At 44.8% G+C, this 20,318-nt stretch overlaps 1 protein-coding gene across 3 annotated transcripts in view; it reads left to right on the top strand.

Annotated features, from left to right (window-relative positions):
* Nucleotides 1-18,366: 18,366 nt before the first annotated feature.
* The window catches only part of LOC135098352 (mucin-2-like), a 16,758-nt gene continuing 14,806 nt past the window's right edge, over nucleotides 18,367-20,318 (top strand). For 2 of the 3 annotated variants that reach the window (XM_064000671.1, XM_064000672.1), the window contains exon 1: nucleotides 19,122-20,318. This exon is cut by the window's right edge and continues 4,029 nt beyond it. The gene's annotated coding sequence lies outside the window, so the exon portion shown is untranslated. Of the gene's footprint in view, nucleotides 18,451-19,121 lie in introns of those variants that run through there. The other variant, XR_010266863.1, reaches the window with a different exon arrangement.

Here is a 20,318-nt window from a genome sequence, read left to right as displayed (position 1 = left end):
CACTTCATCTCTTCCTTGCACCTCACACCTTCCTGCTAATCTCGCGGCTCAGGAGATGAACGACCACTTTGCCGCTATCTGTCACACCTGCCCTCCTCTCCACACCACTCCACTTCCTGACCATCTTCCCGCCCCCTCCCCTCCCCCCACTATCCAAAAGGTGGATGTTTTTAAGAGGATACTTAAAGATACCAAGATACCAAGATACCAAGGATACTTAAAGATACCAAGATCCACCACACCCACTGACCTTCCCATATGGGAAGAGCCAGCAACACCGCTATGCCCCATAATAAACGCCTCTCTTTCCCAACACTCTTGCCCCGCGGACTGGAAGACATCTTATGTCTCTCCCATCCGCAAACCTTCCAGTCCACAGTCCCTCGGTGACCTCAGGCCAGTCTCTATCACCCCCGTCCCTAGTTTTATTTGTGAAGATTTTGTGTACGACTGGGCCTACACCAAAATTTGTTATACCGTGGATATCAGACAGTTTGGAAATATTATAGCCACCTCCACCTCCCATTATCTGACCAGCTTCCTTGACTTCATCTACAGCCACCTGGAGAAGCGAAACACCTCTCTAGCTGTTGCTTTTGTGGACTTCAAAAAGCCTTTGATCTTGTTGATCAACTTTGTTCTCTTCAGCAATGCAATTAGTCTGGGTCTCCCTCCCAACCTGGTAGCGTGGCTAGCCAACACCCTCTCAGGGAGGCGTCAGGCCGTTCGCTATCAGGGCTCTGTCTCTAATATCCAACAGCTGACATGTGGGGTCCCCCAGGGGACCAAGATGAGCCCACTATGCTTCCTCCTCCTGATTAACGACGCCCTCACTGACACCCCCCTCGCTGGAAGTATGTGTACGACTGCACCGTGGGCGTCCCAGCCTCCAAAAGGAACCCGGACTACTCGCCACTGCAAGTCATTTTGGAGCGACTGCAGACATGGACGGAGGAGAGCAGGATGACCATCAACCACAGCGAAACTGTGGTGATGCATTTCTGTACCTCCTCTGTACCAGTGCCCTCTCCCCAGCTCAGAGTGGGCCCTCACCCCCTCCAGGTGGTCCGATGTGCCTCTAAATGTGCTTCTCGGAGTCACGGTGGACGACCAGCTGACCTGGAAGCAGCATGTCGCCAGCACCGTAAGATCCGCTACCTACAAGCTGTACATGATGCGCAGACTCAGGTCGCTGGGGACACTGACAGACGAGTTAAGGGGAGTGTGCCTCACCTTCATCATCCCCAAACTCATGTACGCCTCCCCAGCGTGGTCCTCCTCCCTCACACACACTCAACAGCTCCAGCTGGAGAGAGTGCAGAAGAGAGCCTGCAGGGTCATCTTTGTCCCTGCCTACACCACCTGTGATGAAGCCCTGACCACCCTGAGTCTGTTCAGACGTCCAGACTATCCACCAGGCACCGAGAGGCTCTGGAGAAGTTTTGAAGGGGACTTCTGCATCATCCACGCCTCAGACACATGCTGCTGCCTGACGCACCTCGCCTGGTCCGAGCCACCAGACACCACAACAAGATAGCGCCCTTAAAGGCGCCGCGCACGGACCGAGACAGACTCAGCACGATTCCCACCATGGTGCGAGCCATCAATCAACATCAATCAACAGTATTTCGCCTTTAGATTAGGCTTAGCTTCAGGATTAATGTTAAGTATTTTCCCATCCCCTCTGTACATTTTCAGTTTGTAAACTGCCTTATTAATAAACCATTTATTATTATTATTATTATTATTATTATTATTATTATTATTATTATTATTATTATTATTATTATTATTATTATTATTGTGTTTAGTGTTGGTGGTATATAGTCTTGCCTCGTTAGTGCCTCATTTTCTACTTTCTAAGTGTGTGCAATAGAAAACACAGTGAAAACAATTACCAGGAAAGAAAAGAGTAAGCGTACTCACCTCAAGAGTGCAGGTGTGTAGACTCTGGGAGACGGGAGGAAGCAAGGCGTGAGTCGGGAGGTGCCTGTGGGGAGAGACACACTGTGCTTCATGCTCTTACATTTATACTCCACAAGCACAAGTGCACAAATGTAACTGTGTACATCTATCTATCTGTATCTCTCTGTATAAATAGAGAGACAGACAGACAGAGAGAGAGAGAGAGAGAGAGAGAGAGAGAGAGAGAGAGAGAGAGAGAGAGTAATCAAAAATATACTCACTGTTTGACTAGCTATAATTCACAGATATTTTTTTTTTTTTTTCAGAAACAGTTGGGCAAAATGATAATGTCAGAAGTAAGAGTAAGCTATGAAGGAAGAACATCTGTCATAAAGTGTTACTGGAGGCACGAAAATGTCAAAGAAGTGCAAAGACAATTCAGAAGACACTTTGACAGGGATCCACCAAGGTGACACAGCTAAGTTTGTACCAGATGGAACTGTTCACGACCTTTAATAGCATGCCTATGTAGTAGTAGTAGTAGTAGTAGTAGTAGTAGTAGTAGTAGTAATGGTAGTGGTAGAGGTAGTATTTACGATTTCTCACTAGTACTACTACTACTACTACTACTACTACTACTACTACTACTATTACTATGTGAATATCAATAATAATGCCTAAGAATTGTTGCAAAAACAGCTGCAGTAGTAGTAGTATTTATATTAGTAATTGTAGTAGTAGTAATAGTAGTAGTAGTAGCTTTTGCTGTTTTATTGTTACTATGATTGCTATCAGTAATATGACACACACACACACACACACACACACACACACAGTAGAAGTAGTAGTAGTAGTAGTAGCAGTAGTAAGTGTAGAAGCAATAGTAATTTTAATAATTTAATCTAAAGTAATTATTTGATTATTTTTACTTATTTATTTATTTATTTATTTATTTTTATTTATCTTTTTTTTTTTTTGGTGGATATGAGTGTGTTCGTTGGTTGAACAAGTCCCTGTATATCAAGTAGACCTTTGTGTGTCGCTCAAGTACCGAACGGCCTGGAAACACTGAGCCAAAGGGACGTCGCTCAGTCTGCAGCCAGTGTGGCGGCGTATCTTGTCTGGTGCGCGTGTGTATCGCATTGTGTTCCTCCTCAAAGACTTAGTGGTGGTCAAGATAACCAGGATTGGCCAAGCCCTCCCTGAAGTGTGCTACCAGTAGTGTACCAGGTGTGTTGAGTAGCCGCCAGGTGTACAGCCACACGTGTGTTGTGTACATGTGCATGTTGTGTACAGAAAGACTTCCTGCTGGTGTTTTGTTAGTCCCATCATGCCCCTGGCCCGGGAAACTACACTTGCCACCTTCTCAGACAGACGCCATCTTGTTGTGTCAGTCCGTGATTCCTCCTCCCCACACCCCCACCTCTCTCCCCACCACCCGCCAGCCACTCCTTCCCGTGCCACTTCCTCCAGCAGCAGCTTCTGGCCGCCCAAAAGCCAGCAGCACCTTCAAGGCCACTACCTGCCAGCACGCCTTCCTGTCCTTATCTCCTCCCACTCCCTCCCCCCCTTCCTTTAATCCACTCCTTCCAAACACCCATTCGCCACCCACTCCTGCCAGGCCCCTACAAGCAACCCACTCCTTCCCACTCCCCGCCTGCCAGCCGCCCCTTCCCGCCCCCCACCCACCAACCACTCCTTCCGGCCCCCACCCGCCTCACGCTCCTTTCCCCTTTCCACCACCCACACACGAGGTGCTCTCCTCGCTCCCTCCCCCCCACTCATGACGTCACGGACGGCGGTGACAGTGACTACCTGGTGTGAACCGCACCTCACACTCGCTCTACATAAATGCTGCTACTACTGCTGCTACTGCTGCTACTTCTACCGCTACTACTGCTACTGCTACTAGTACTACTACTATTGCTACTACTACAATTGCTAGTGCTACTACAATTCTGTTACTACTATTATTACTACTGATACTACTACTATTACTACTACTGCTGCTGCTACTATTACTACTACTACTACTACTACTACTACTACTACTACTACCACTACTACATACTACTTCTACTACTACTACAAATACTACTGCTACTATACTTACTTCTGTTACTATTACTACTAATACTAATACTTGTTCCACTTCTACTACTGCTACTAATAATAATATTAGCTCTACTACTACTACTACTACCACTACTACTACTACTACTACTACTACTACTACTACTACTACTACTACTCTACTACTACTACTACTACTATTATTATGATAACTGTTACTACTACAACTTCTACTAGTATTACTACGACTATTAATATTATGACTACTTTTAGTACTATTATGAATACTACTATTACTACTACTACTATAATTACTTTCACGAATACTGTTACTAATGTTTCTATTACTACTACTACTACTACTACTACTACTACTACTACTACTACTACTACTACTACTACTATTACTACTACTACTACTACTACTACTGCTACTACAACTACTACTACTACTACTTCCTTGCAACCCTCTCTGTCTTCTACTATGCTTCTGTTAACTGTTACTACCTGCCGAAACGATAATTACTCCCAGTGGGGTCTAAAGCACTGTTCAGGGGGTGCTGTGAACTTATTATTAAACCCAGCTGTGACCTCACTGAACATTTCCCTTTGTGTGTCACAACACAAGGGGGCAGTCACAGCCTGCCCTCTAAAGACAACTCTCTTCCTCCACACAAAACTACAAGCACCTAATAACACACACACCCTTCACTCAAAAATTTTAAAATCATCATGGCAACTCCTACTCCAGCCTCGGAGTCCCCATCTGGGGAGGGGACCATAAATGTCCCCAGGTCGGACTGCCTTTCTATCGACGACCCTAAGTGTCTTGACACGCCCCTCAACTTTTTCTTCATTAACTTCTGCAACATTCGCGGTCTAAGATCTAATTTTCAATCTGTAGAACACCACCTCTCGTCTTCTAAACCTCATCTTCTTTTCCTCACGAAACTCAGGTGTCTGAAGCAACTGACATTAGCCCCTTTTCTGTTCTTTCCTACTTTCTCTATCCTCATTTTCGATGCAAAGCTGGATGCTGCGTTTATGTGCGCAAAGACTTAACCTGCTCTCGTGCCCACGCTCTAGAATCTTCCGAGTTTTCCACCATCTGGCTACGACTACAGAGTCACTCTCACACTAAATTTATCTATGCTGTATACCTCTCACCTAACTCCTCTGATTATAAGAAATTCTTTGATTACTTAAATTCCAAAGTGGAGCACATTCTGACCATCTTCCCTTTTGCAAAGATCTCCATTCTTGGAGACTTCAGTGTTCACCACCAGCTTTGGCTTTCCTCTCCCTTCACTGACCATCCTGGTGAACTAGCCTATAACTTTGCTATCCTCCATGACCTAGAGCAATTGGTGCAACACCCTACTCGTATTCCTGACCGTCTTGGAGATACGCTCAACATTCTTGACCTTTTCCTGACCTCTAATCCTTCTGCTTATACTGTCACCCTTTCTTCTCCATTGGGCTCTTCCGATCACAATCTCATATCTTTATCTTGTCCTATCGCTCCAATCCCTCCTCAGGATCCCCCTAAGCGAAGGTGCCTCTGGCGTTTTGCCTCTGCTAGTTTGGGGGACCTGAGGAGGAATTTTGCTGATTTTCCTAGGAATAACTACTGCTTCCGTGTCAGAGACCCGTCTTTGTGTGCTGAGCGCATAACAAAGATGATAGTATCTGGCATGGAGGCGTACATTCCTCACTCTTTTTCTCGTCCTAAACCTTCTAAACCTTGGTTTAACACAGCTTGTTCTCGTGCTATACATGATAGAGAGGTGGCCCACAAAAGGTACTTAAGTCTTCCATCACCAGAATCTCATGCACTTTATATTTCTGCCCGGAACCATGCCAAGTCTGTTTTCCAACTAGCCAAAAACTCCCTCATTAACAGAAAATGTCAAAACCCTTCAAGATCTAACTCCCCTCGTGATTTCTGTTATCTAGCCAAAAAATATTTCCAATAACTTTGCTTCTTCTTCTTTCCCTCCTCTATTTCAACCAGATGGCACCACTGCTATCACATCTATTTCTAAAGCTGAACTCTTCGCTCAAACCTTCCCTAAAAACACTACCTTGGACGATTCTGGGCTTGTTCCTCCCTCTCCTCCACCCTCTGACTACTTCATGCCACCTATTAAAATTCTTCGCAATGATGTTTTCCATGCCCTCGCTGGCCTTAACCCTCAGAAGGCTTATGGACCTGATGGGGTCCCTCCTTTTGTTCTCCGAAACTGTGCCTCCTTGCTTGCACCTTGCCTAGTCAAACTCTTTCAGCTCTGTCTGTCAACATCTACCTTTCCTTCTTGCTGGAAGTTTGCCTACATTCAACCTGTTCCTAAAAAGGGTGACCGTTCTAATCCCTCAAACTACCGTCCTTTTGCTTTAATTTCCTGCCTATCTAAAGTTTTTGAATCTATCCTCAACAGGAAGATTCTTAAACATCTATCACTTCACAACCTTGTATCTGATCGCCAGTATGGGTTCCGTCAAGGCCGCTCTATTAGTGATCTGGCTTTCCTTACTGAGATTTGATCATCCTCTTTTAGAGATTTTGGTGAAACTTTTGCTGTTGCCTTGGACATATCAAAAGCTTTTAATAGAGTCTGGCACAAAGCTTTCATTTCCAAACTACCCTCCTACGGCTTCTATCCTTCTCTCTGTAACTTCATTTCAAGTTTCCTTTTTGACCATTCTATTTCTGCTGTGGTAGACTGTCACTGTTCTTCTCCTAAATCTATTAACATTGGTGTTCCTCAGGGTTCTGTCCTGTCACCTCCCTTCTTATTATTCATTAATGATCTAAACCAAACTTCTTGTCCTATCCACTCGTACGCTGATGATACCACCCTGCACTTTTCCACGTCTTATCATAGACGTCCAACCCTTCAGGAGGTAAACATATCACGCAGGGAAGCCACAGAATGCTTGACTTCTGATCTTTCTAAAATTTCTGATTCGGGCAGGGCAAACTTGGTATTATTCAATGCCTCAAAAACTCAATTCCTCCATCTATCAACTCGACACAACCTTCCAGACAACTATCCCCTCTTCTTCAATGACACTCAACTGTCCCCTTCTTATACACTGAACATCCTTGGTCTGTCCTTTACTTATAATCTGAACTGGAAACTTCACATCTCATCTCTAGCTAAAACAGCTTCTATGAAGTTAGGTGTTCTGAGACGTCTCCGCCAGTTTTTCTCACCTCCCCAGCTGCTAACTCTGTACAAGGGCCTTATCCGTCCATGTATGGAGTATGCTTCACATGTCTGGGGAGGTTCCACTCATACTGCTCTTCTAGACAGGGTGGAATCAAAAGGCTTTCGTCTCATCAACTCCTCTCCTCTAACTGACTGTCTTCAGCCTCTCTTTCGCCACCACAATTTTGCATATCTAGCTGTCTTCTACCGCTATTTTCATGCTAACTGCTCTTCTGATGTTGCTAACTGCATGCCTCCCTTCCTTCCGCGGCTTCGCTGCAAAAGACTTTCTTGTTTCTCTCACCCCTATTCTGTCCACCTCTTTAACGCAAGAGTTAACCAGTATTCTCAATCATTCATCCCTTTCTCTGGTAAACTCTGGAACTCTCTGCCTGCTTCTGTATTTCCACCTTCCTAAGACTTGAATTCCTTCAAGAGGGAGGTTTCAAGACACTTATTCATCAATTTTTGACCACTACTTTGACCCTTTTGTGGGACTGCCATTTCAGTGGGCATTTTTTTTTTATTAGATTTTTGTTGCCCTTGGCCATTATCACTCCTACATAAAAAAAAAAACTACTAGTACTAATAGTCGTTCTACTTCTACTACTGCTACTAATACTATTATTCTACTACTACTACTACTACTACTACTACCTCTACTACTACTACTACTACTTCTACTACTAATACTACTACTACGACTACTACTACCACTACTACTACTCTACTACTATTACTACTATTATTATTACGATTACTGTTACTAGTACTACTTCTACTACTATTACTACGAATATTACTATTACGACTACTTTTAGTATTATTATGAATACTACTACTATTACTACTACTACTATAATTATTATTACGACTACTGTTCCTACTGCTTCTATTACTACTAGTACTACTACTACTACTATTGCTACTGCTACTACTACTACTACTACTACTGCTACTACTACTTCCTTGCAACCCTGCGTGTCCGCTTTACCATCTTTCCTTGATTCATATTTTTATCGTTTTTATTATTATCAGTGTGTGTGAGTGAGTGTGTGTGTGTGTGTGTGTGTGTGTGTGTGTGTGTGTGTGTGTGTGTGTGTGTGTGTGTGTGTGTGTGTGTGTGTGTGTGTGTGTGTGTGTGTGCAGGATTACAGATAAAAATACTATTTATGGACACCGTAATTTATTCACGGAAATAACAAACAAAAAATTGTACAGTGCACTATTCTCTCTCTCTCTCTCTCTCTCTCTCTCTCTCTCTCTCTCTCTCTCTCTCTCTCTCTCTCTCTCTCTTTTTAGTCACTCAGCTGTTTTCAAGGTCGCTGGGCCTCGCTCCCCTTCTGCCTGGCTTGTATGATGCCATGTAGTATTTTACAGGAGTACTTTTAATCACCGCAGTAATGTTGTCGTGCAATGCTTGTTGGTAAATTATGTGCTTTTTAATGCCACTTGTTTTGTTATAACACACACACACACACACACACACACACACACACACACACACACACACACACACACACACACACACACATGGGAAAGGAAAGAACGTGTGACCTTAGGCGCTCTAGAGCAGCCTCGGCCAGCATGTTGGCCTTCCTGCCTTCCCCGCCCCCTATTGATAGTGACCTCGGTTTTTTCAGTTTTCAACTCTTAGTTTTTAGTTTTAGGCTCGCCCTGGTGAGATTGTTGTACTTGTGAACACATTTAGCGAGTGCGTGTCGACACATAAAGGATAATGTGTGTTGCCGTGCAAACGTACGAACGCAACTACCTCCTGCGTCGTATGCGAGGGTCCGGTCACCCGCCGCCCAACGTGATAGTTAGTTACTTTTACTGACCAAAGAAATTATTCATACAGTAAAGTGAAAGGTACAAAATTTGCCAGTGGTCCAAATAAAGAATCATACATTTACAAACATAAATAACAACACTTTCACTTAAGTATTGTTTAAGATTAGGCGATGCAAAGTAACCAGCATTAGCAAACACTTACTAGCAGTAATGCTATAACTAACATAGATACATAACTCAGCATAACGTCTAACACAATTTGACCAATATTAATGCAATAGGTAGTTCTAATTAAGTATTGTTTTCTTTTTAGGTCCTATAACTATTCAACACTTCACACACGTACCTACACAAAACATTTACGTCTTCTGTTCCTTTAAATAACTCGTCTAAATTTTGTTTGCTTATCATATATTTTTGGCTGACCTGTCTCGTCAGTACGCACTCCAGCAGTACATGTTGGTCAGTCTGTGTTGCCTGCCCGTCACATGCACACACGCGCAAGTCCCGCGAGATGCGACTCTAACGGCCGGTCTCGATCTTAAAGTCATGAGACATCAGTCGAATTCTAGTAAATGCCAAACAGGTAAAATCAGGGACATTGTGTCATCTGAATAAATATTATGGACACCAAGACTAGAATTCAATATTGTTTTATATGTGTGATACTTTGTTGCATCTTGTGGCTTATTGGTAATTAAATTAATTATTCTGTCAGGCGACATTTCATAAGTTTATTGTACTGACTGGTGAGTGACACACTGCTGTCTGTCAGCGACGACTCGCAGCTCTATCTCTATTCAGCCAACACAGCCGCGTCAGACACAAGTCGTTTATAACAAGGATGCATAATAAGGTTCGAGGCACGAATTATAGAAAATTTGTTGACGACTGACTGACACTTTGCCTCGTGTAGTGACACCACGTCCTTCATACAACCGCTGTCGGTAAACCAGGCCCTTAAAAACTTGTATCTGTCACAGTACTTAATAACGTGTCCCTCTATCTTTAATGGAACTTTATCACAATGAGTGCTATTTCAAACAAAAAAAATAATTTTGTCCTTTTTAAGAACAATTCCATAATCATTGCAATAATCGATGACTACTCTGAGTTTCCTGATACACATATACTGAGATGTTCTGTGCAGTGCGCCCAAGAAGCTGTTAGTTGCTATTTGTTCCTTCAGCATACGATTCATCTGGTTAATGTAAATCACAAATATTGGACAGCTGGAAGGTGAGCCTTCCCTTACTTTCACTGACGACTCCACCATGGCACTATTAAGCACGTTACGTGTGCAGCGATACATAACAAAAATTGCTTTTAACGTCCATCTTCCACATCCTATTGATTTTAAGCATTCTATCAGCTTCGACTTCGGTACTTTATCTTATGCTTTACGATAGTCTATAAATAATACGTATAACTTCAATTTCTTGTATTTTACATTAGCACACAATAATCTCAGTGTAAATATCTGCTCTAGGCATCCTCTTCCCTCCATTGCTCCTGCTTGACAATTGTTCACATCCATCCACATTTTCAATCTATTCCTAATAATTGTATCATAGAGTTTAGCTAGAATGTCCTTTATACTAACACCTCTGTAGTTATGACAAAGCATGCGATCACCACAGTTAAATAATACAGTTAACTTACTATAGCACCAGGCTAGTGGGAAACACAAACTATCAAAAATTACATTGAACATTGTAAGAAAAAACATCAACCAGTTCATAGGAAAGTTCATTAATAGGGCAGGACTTATTCCAACAAAACTTTTCTTTTTATTCATCCCTCTCATAGCTGTTTCCACCTCTCTAAACGTAAAAGGATTATCCACAATGGGAATACTTGGTGCCTGCTCAAAGTTTACCTCTCCAACTTCCTTTGTCACTGGATTCAATAATTCCTCAAAATGAATCTTAAATTGACTCTCAGTAGGCTGGGTACTGCCTTCATTACTACTAATTTCACCTTTCCAGTTAATTGCTTTCCAAATTTTCCCACAGTCATTTTCCTCCATGAGTCTTTTCCTTCTTAGGTCTACACTTCCCTCACGCGCGACATTCGTCTTTTTACACTCCTTTGCTATTCCATTAACTTCCCTGCAGCTTTACTTAACCACGTCCTGCACACTTTCCTCATTCACCACGCCCAGGGTTGGCGGCTCACACAGCGCCATTTTCGTCACGAACGCTTCTATATCCACTTTGTCATGGTGCAGGCCTGTCGCGATATTGTGGTGCGGGGACTGTGTGTGAGCGTCCAACCCAAGTTACTGGCGCGCTCAAGTAGCCGTGATGGCGTTACTCATTCAAAAACGTCAGTGTTAATTGTTAGAGTGAGTGGCGCATGATCTGAGCACCACATAAGTTGGCGTGTACATAAGTCTTTCAGGACATTCAAACTTCTATACTTAACTAAACACAGGTCGATAAACACAGGTCGATTTCCGATGTCCAGTGATCATTACGCCTAAAAGATAAATTTCCTCGTCGCTGCTTTCCATCATATTTCAAATGGTTAACAACTACCATTTCTTTCTCTTCACACATGTTGGGTATTGCCCGGCCCATGGAATTACTTATAAGATCTTTCACACATATTCACATCTCTTCCCGTTTATATTTCTACTTGGTAGGCAACCCACACGTGCGTTCAAGTCAGCGACCACTATGGCACCGTCACAGTCGATCATCTGCCCCTCCCACAGCAGCGCCAGGTCGTGGTAGGGCGAGTCAACCGGTGGGATATACATGGCGCCAAGCCTCATCCCAGGGCATCAGGACAGCTCGACCCATGTTTGTCCTTCTGCTGCAATGTTGACACATGTGATATATGGTACCAACGCACACTTCACCAACATCATAATTCCTCCTCTCCAACTATTTTGTTTACTTTTATTCATATATAAATCAAAACCTGGCACGCTACTAATTAACGTTACTTAACTTCAGTGATCCATATCATGTCAAATTCTAAAGCAACATTTATCACTTCAGGGCTTTAGAGCTTATTTTTCACACCAAAGATATTACAAGCACATATTTTCAATTGCCCATTTCAATTCTTTCCATGCCAAAATTTGGGAAATACCTATCAGTCACAACACCATCACGCAGCAATACTCGCCGCCGCCAGTCATACGTAATTTCCACTCCCTGGTTGTCTGGTTTCTGCTTCTCATTTTCTCGGGTGCTCAGTCTTGTCACTTCTCTCCTCGCCGCCGGATGAACGTCCTTCTTGACGCAAATCAGTTCAAAGTCTCTTCCTGTTTCCTTCAAGTTCTTCGCCACTCGCAAGATGTCGCTCCGTTGATCTTGACTTTCCAGCGTCACGTGAATAGGGCGTCTCCTCCGTGCGTCAGACTGTCCAAGTCGTATTGTTGACCATACATCGGTGGGTATCGGTCCGGCGTAACCCGCGGCTTCCAGCACTGTCTTGATCCTCTCTCCATCTGTCGTTCCCAGGCCATCGTCATCCTCCGAGACCCCAGTTATAACCAAGTTCCGCACCCTTTTTTTGGCGCCAAGGGATTCTAGGAACCGGTTTTGCTGGTGGATAATCATGTAGGCTTCATCGAGTCTTGTATTCAGTGATTCTATTTCTTTCTTCATCTCCTTCATAGCTGCCAAATCTTCTGGAATATTTCTTATTTCTTCGAGTAATTCAGAGCTCGGTGGCTGCTCTTCATGAGGCTGATGTGCAACAGATGTTCTCAGTGCACATTTTAGCTGCGCCGCTGTCAGTTTATTGATCTCCGTAGCAGACAATGCCTTCACTGTGTTTACATTGTCATAACTATCCATCTAGGACAAACAAACAAGTATCCCATTAAGTCTTTGCACTCCGTTTTCTTCATTGGTTTGGCGTCGCCGTTACCATGGGAACGGTTTTCACAGCGGTGCAGAGGGGGTGGGGCCGGTGTTGATCGGCCACATTATATTCTAGCTTCTTTTTTTTTTTTTTTTTTTTTTTTTTTATGTAGGAAGGATACTGGCCAAGGGCAACAAAAATCTAATAAAAAAAATGCCCACTGAAATGCCAGTCCCTAAAAGGGTCAAAGCAGTGGTCAAAAATTGGTGGATAAGTGTCTTGAAACCTCCCTCTTGAAGGAATTCAAGTCATAGGAAGGTGGAAATACAGAAGCAGGCAAGGAGTTCCAGAGTTTACCAGAGAAAGGGATGAATGATTGAGAATACTGGTTAACTCTTGCGTTAGAGAGGTGGACAGAATAGGAGTGAGAGAAAGAAGAAAGTCTTGTGCAGCGAGGCCGCGGAAGGAGGGGAGGCATGCAGTTAGCAAGATCAGAAGAGCAGTTAGCATGAAAATAGCGGTAGAAGACAGCAAGAGATGCAACATTGCGGCGGTGAGAGAGAGGCTGAAGACAGTCAGTTAGAGGAGAGGAGTTGATGAGACGAAAAGCTTTTGATTCCACCCTGTCTAGAACAGCAGTATGAGTGGAACCCCCCCAGACATGTGAAGCATACTCCATACATGGACGGATAAGGCCCTTGTACAGAGTTAGCAGCTGGGGGGGTGAGAAAAACTGGCGGAGACGTCTCAGAACACCTAACTTCATAGAAGCCGTTTTAGCTAGAGATGAGATGTGAAGTTTCCAGTTCAGATTATAAGTAAAGGACAGACCGAGGATGTTCAGTGTAGAAGAGGGGGACAGTTGAGTGTCATTGAAGAAGAGGGGATAGTTGTCTGGAAGATTGTGTCGAGTTGATAGATGGAGGAATTGAGTTTTTGAGGCATTGAACAATACCAAGTTTGCTCTGCCCCAATCAGAAATTTTAGAAAGATCAGAAGTCAGGCGTTCTGTGGCTTCCCTGCGTGATATGTTTACCTCCTGAAGGGTTGGACGTCTATGAAAAGACGTGGAAAAGTGCAGGGTGGTATCATCAGCATAGGAGTGGATAGGACAAGAAGTTTGGTTTAGAAGATCATTAATGAATAATAAGAAGAGAGTGGGTGACAGGACAGAACCCTGAGGAACACCACAGTTAATAGATTTAGGAGAAGAACAGTGACCGTCTACCACAGCAGCAATAGAACGGTCAGAAAGGAAACTTGAGATGAAGTTACAGAGAGAAGGATAGAAACCGTAGGAGGGTAGTTTGGAAATCAAAGCTTTGTGCCAGACTCTATCAAAGGCTTTTGATATGTCCAAGGCAACAGCAAAAGTTTCACCAAAGTCTCTAAAAGAGGATGACCAAGACTCAGTAAGGAAAGCCAGAAGATCACCAGTAGAGCGTCCTTGACGGAACCCATACTGGCGATCAGATAGAAGGTTGTGAAGTGATAGATGTTTAAGAATCTTCCTGTTGAGGATAGATTCAAAAACTTTAGATAAGCAGGAAATTAAAGCAATAGGACGGTAGTTTGAGGGATTAGAGCGGTCACCCTTTTTAGGAACAGGTTGAATGTAGGCAAACTTCCAGCAAGAAGGAAAGGTAGATGTTGACAGACAGAGCTGAAAGAGTTTGACTAGGCAAGGTGCAAGCACGGAGGCACAGTTTCGGAGAACAATAGGAGGGACCCCATCAGGTCCATAAGCCTTCTGAGGGTTTAGGCCAGCGAGGGCATGGAAAACATCATTACGAAGAATTTTAATACGAGGCATGAAGTAGTCAGAGGGTGGAGGAGAGGGAGGAACAAGCCCAGAATCGTCCAAGGTAGAGTTTTTAGCAAAGGTTTGAGCAAAGAGTTCAGCTTTAGAAATAGATGTGCAGCTCCTTAGGCAATATATTGCCTGATCTAAGCCTGTATGGCAGCAGAATCTTGGCAAAACTTGGACCACTACCCAGGTCTGTTTGTTGATGTTTGCAGCGCCATCTACACAGTGCCTTAAGACTTTGAAACTATTTCGGAAGCGCGGATAGAGAGGAGGTAAAAGTGTGGTGCGTCCCATCAAGGCAGTGACCTCCAGTGCCAGAGAAGACCGCTGGGTGGAGAAGAGGGAATACAAACAATCAGAAGTGCCGTGCGTGTAGTATAGTCTTCCCTCCCGCCTCTTATTTAATGCGACGTCTCTGGCCAACAAGATGGACGAGTTGATTGTGACGGTGAGCTCTACCTGTTCGGACATTGTGGCGGTTACAGAGGCGTGGGAGGTCGTTCCTGAGGTGTGCACGATGCAGGACTACCAGCTCTGCCATCATCTCAGGACAGGACGCATGAAGAGGGGGGAAGGGCGTAGTGGCCGTTTTCTGCCAATCTACCCTCAGCCCCTCACACCTGCCTGTCAACATTCCTGCCGGAGTAGAGGTCCTGTGGGTGAGAGTTACGCCCCCTTTCCACCCCAGGCACACGGCCTCCATCATCGTTTGCGTCGTGTACCACCCCCCACGAGCCACCTCAGCACAGTTACTCACCACTCACATCAGTGACACTGCTGATGCCCTAAGTGTGAGGTATCCTGTTGCCAAGCTGGTCATCTGTGGGGACTTTAACGTATATCAGCGATTGTATATCAGCGATATCTTACACCAGCTACACCTCACCCAGGTCGTGGACTTCCCTACCACCCAGCAAGCCACCCTCGACCTTATACTGACAGACCTAGGCCAGCAGTACTCGCCCCCAAGCCGCTGCCTCCCATGGGACGGAGCACCCACCTCCCCATACTGTGGACACCCACACCCACCACCTCCACCCCCCGGCCAGCTGTCACCAGGACCCACCGCCCCATGCCTGACTCAGCCAAGAGGGAGTTTGGGCAGGGGGTGACACAACACCCGTGGACCGAGGTGCTGCATGTGGAGGACGTCCACTCAAAATGGCACAATTACGTCGCCTCCACCACAGGAGCCTTCCACCGCTACTTCCCAGCCGAGAGCGTCACAGTGCACACATCTGATGCCCCCTGGATGACGCCCCGCATTAAAAGACTCATGTATCAGTGGACATGGTCGTTCCACTCCTGCCCGGACCTATACAGGAAACTAAGAGACAGAGAGATCAGGGAGATTAAGGCTGCCAAAGTCAAGCTATTACCCAGACATGATACACCACCTCAAGCTGGCCAACAACAGACAGTGGTTCGCTAGCAGCAAAGCTTTGTGTGGCCTACAAAAGCACACTTCATTTCTTCCTTGCACCTCACACATTCCTTCTAATTTCGCACCTTAGGAGATGAACGACCACTTTGCCACTATCTGTCACACCTGCCCGCCCCTCCACACCACTCCACTTCCTGCCCATCTTCCCGTCCCCTCCCCTCCCCCTACTTTCCAGGCGATAGATGTTTTTATGAGGATACTTAAAGATACCAAGATACCAAGATACCAAGGATACTTAAAGATACCAAGATCCACCACACCCACTCACCTTCCCATATGGGAAGAGCCAGCAACACCGCTATGCCCGATAATAAACGCCTCTCTTTCCCAACACTCTTGCCCTGCGGACTGGAAGACATCTTACGTCTCTCCCATCCGCAAAGCTTCCAGTCCACAGTCCCTCGGTGACCTCAGGCTAGTCTCTATCACCACCCCCATCCCTAGCTTTATTTGTGAAGATTTTGTGTATGACTGGGTCTACACCAAAACTTGTTATACCGTGGATCTCAGACAGTTTGGAAATATTAAAGCCACCTCCACCTCCCATTACCTGACCAGCTTCCTTGACTTCATCCACAGCCACCTGGACAAGCGAAACACCTCTCTAGCTGCTGCTTTTGTGGACTTCAAAAAAGCCTTTGATCTTGTTGATCAACTTTGTTGTCTTCAGCAAGGCAATAAGTCTGGGTCTCCCTCCCAACCTGGTAGCGTGGCTAGCCAACACCCTCTCAGGGAGGCGTCAGGCCGTTCGCTATCAGGGTTCTGTCTCTAATATCCAACAGCTGACATGTGGGGTCCCGCAGGGGACCAAGATGAGCCCACTATGCTTCCTCCTCCTCATTAACGACACCCTCACTGACACCCCCATGGCTGGAAGTATGTGTACGACGTGGGCGTCCCAGTCTCCAACAGGAACACGGAATACTCGCCACTGCAAGTCATTTTGGAGCGACTGCAGACATGGACGGAGGAGAGGAGGATGTCCATCTACCACAGCGAAACTGTGGTGATGCATTTTTGTACCTCCTCTGTACTAGTGTTCCCTCCCCAGCTCACAGTGGACCCTCACCCCCTCTAGGTGGTCCGATGTGCCTCTAAATGTGCTTCTCGGAGTCACGGTGGACGAGCAGCTGACCTGGAAGCAGCATGTCGCCAGCACCGTAAGATCCGCTACCTACAAGCTGTACATGATGCGCAGACTCAGGTCGCTGGGGACACTGACAGACGAGTTAAGGGGAGTGTGCCTCACCTTCATCCTCCCCAAACTCATGTATGCCTCCCCAGCGTGGTCCTTCTCTCTCACACATACTCAACAGCTCCATCTGAAAAGAGTGCAGAAGAGGGCGTGCAGGGTCATCTTTGTCCCTGCCTACACCACCTGTGATGACCCCCTGAGCACCATGAGTCTGTTCAGACGTCCAGACTATCCACCAGGCACCGAGAGGCTCTGGAGAAGTTTTGAAGGGGACTTCTGCATCATCCACGCCTCAGACACATGCTGCTGCCTGATGCACCTCGCCTGGTCCGTGCCATCAGACACCACAACAAGATAACGCCCCTAAAAGCGCCGCGCACGGACCGGGACAGACTCAGCGCGATTCCCACCATGGTGCGAACCATCAATCAACAGTATTTCGCTTCTGTATTAGGCTTAGCTTAAGGAATAATGTTAAGTATTTTCCCACCCCCTCTGTACATTTTCAGTTTGTAAACTGCCTTATTAATAAACTATTTATTATTATTATTATTATTATTATTGTTATTATTTTATTATTATTATCATTTTTATTATTATTATTGTGTTTAGTCTTTGAGTTATATAATCTTGCCTCGTTAGTGCCTCATTTTCTACTTTCTGAGTGTGTGCAATAGAAAACACAGTGAGAACAATTACCAGGAAAGAAAAGAGTAAGTGTACTCACCTCAAGAGTGCAGGTGTGTAGACTCTGGGAGATGGGAGGGAGGAAGGCGCGAGGCGGGAGGTGCCTGTGGGGAGAGACACACTGTGCTTCATGCTCTTACATTTATACTCCACAAGCACAAGTCTGTATCTGTGTACATCTATCTATCTGTATCTATCTGTATAAACAGAGAGACAGAGAGAGAGAGGGAGAGAGAGAGAGAGAGAGAGAGAGAGAGAGAGAGAGAGAGAGAGAGAGAGAGAGAGAGAGAGAGAGAGTCATCCAAAAATGTACTCTCTGTTTGACTTGCTGTAATTAATTGAATGTTTTTTGTTTTTATTTTTTTTTCAGAAGTAGTTGGTTAAAATAATAATTGCAGAAGTAAGACTAAGCTTTGAAGAAAGAACATGTCATAAAGTGTTACTGGAGGCACGAAAATATCAAAGAAGTGCAAAGACAATTCAGAAGACACTTTGACAGGGATCCACCAAGGTGACGCGCCATTGCTCGCATGGAACTGTTCACGACCTTCATAAGCAGGCGTGTGTAGTAGTAGTAGTAACAGTAGTAGCAGTAGTAGTAGTAGTACTAGTAGTAGTAGTAGTAGTAGTAGTGGTGATATTAGTGGTGGTAGTACTAGTAGTGGTAGTAGTAGTAGTATTGGTAGTAGTAGAAGTAAGGAGAATAAAAGCCTTTGTGAGTGGAAAGAAATAGAAGTAGAAGTAGTAGTAATACTAGTAGTGGTAAAGGTAGTATTCGCGATTTCTCTCTACTACTACTACTACTACTACTACTACTACTGCTAGTACTACTACTACTGCTACTACTACTATTACTACTACTACTACTACTACTACTACTACTACTACTACTACTACTACTACTACTACGACTACTACTACTACTTTTATAACTGCTATTACTACTACTACCTCTATGACTACTACTACTACTGTTGCTAATAAAACTATGTGAATATTAATAGTATTGACTTAAGAATTAATGCAAAAAAGCTGCAGTAGTAGTATTTATGTTAGTAATAGTAGTAGTAGTAATAATAGTAAAAATAGTAGTAGTAGTAGTTTTTGTCGTAATATTCTTACTATAATTGTTATCAATATCACACACACACAGTAGCAGTAGTAGTAGCAGTAGTAGTAGTAGTAGTAGTAGTAGTAGTAGTAGTAGTAGTAGTAGTAGTAAGAGTAGAAGCAATAGTAGTTTTAGTAATTTAGTATAATTTAATTATTAATTAATTTTATTTATTTATTTATTTATTTTATTTTATATATTTTATTTTTTAATTAATTAATTAATTTATTTTTTTTTATGGATATATGGTGTTTTTGTGGATATGAGTGTGTTCGTTGGTTGAACAAGTCCCTGTATATTAAGTAGACCTTTGTGTACCGAACGGCCTGGAAACACTGAGCCAAAGGGACGCCGCTCAGTCTGCAGCCAGTGTGGCGGCGTATCTTGTGTGGTGCGCGTGTGTATCGCATTGTGTTCCTCCTCAAAGACTTAGTGGTGGTCAAGATAACCAGGATTGGCCAAGCCCTCCCTGAAGTGTGCTACCAGTAGTGTACCAGGTGTGTTGAGTAGCCGCCAGGTGTACAGCCACACGTGTGTTGTGTACATGTGCATGAAAGAAATCCTGCTGGTGTTTTGTTAGTCCCATCATGCCGCTGGCTCGGGAAACTAAGCTTGACACCTTCTCAGACAGACGCCATCTTGTTGTGTCAGTCCGAGACGCCTCCTTCCCCCCAACCTCTCTCCCCACCACCCGCCAGCCACTCCTTCCCACTTCCGCCAGCAGCAGCTTCTGGCCGACCAATAGCCATCAGCCCCTTCACGGCCACTACCTGCCAGCACGCCTTCCTGTCCTTATCTTCTCCCACTCCTTTCCCGCCTACCCTCAACCCACTCCTTCCAAACACCCATGCGCCACCCACTCCTGCCAGGCCCCTACAAGCAACCCACTCCTTCCCGCTCCCCGCCTGCCTGCCGCCCCTTCCCGCCCCCCACCCACCATCCACTCCTTCCGGCCCCCACCGCCTCACGCTCCTTTCTCCTTTCCGCCGCCCACACACGAGGTACTCTCCTCGCTCCCTCACTCCCCCTCTTGATGTCATGGACGGCGGTGACAGTGACTAGTTGGTGTGAACCGCACCTCACACTCGTTCTACATAAATGCTGCTACTACTACTGCTGCTGCTGCCACTACTACCGCTACTACTACTACTACTATTACTACTACTACTACTACTACTACTACTACTACTACTACTACTACTACCTACTACTACTACTACAATTAATACTGCTACTACGCTTACTTATCTTACTACTACTTACGTACT

The sequence above is a fragment of the Scylla paramamosain genome, unplaced genomic scaffold (assembly GCF_035594125.1).
Source record: "Scylla paramamosain isolate STU-SP2022 unplaced genomic scaffold, ASM3559412v1 Contig57, whole genome shotgun sequence".
Taxonomy (NCBI): Eukaryota; Metazoa; Arthropoda; class Malacostraca; order Decapoda; family Portunidae; genus Scylla; species Scylla paramamosain.
This window is presented reverse-complemented; position numbering and strand designations above follow the sequence as displayed.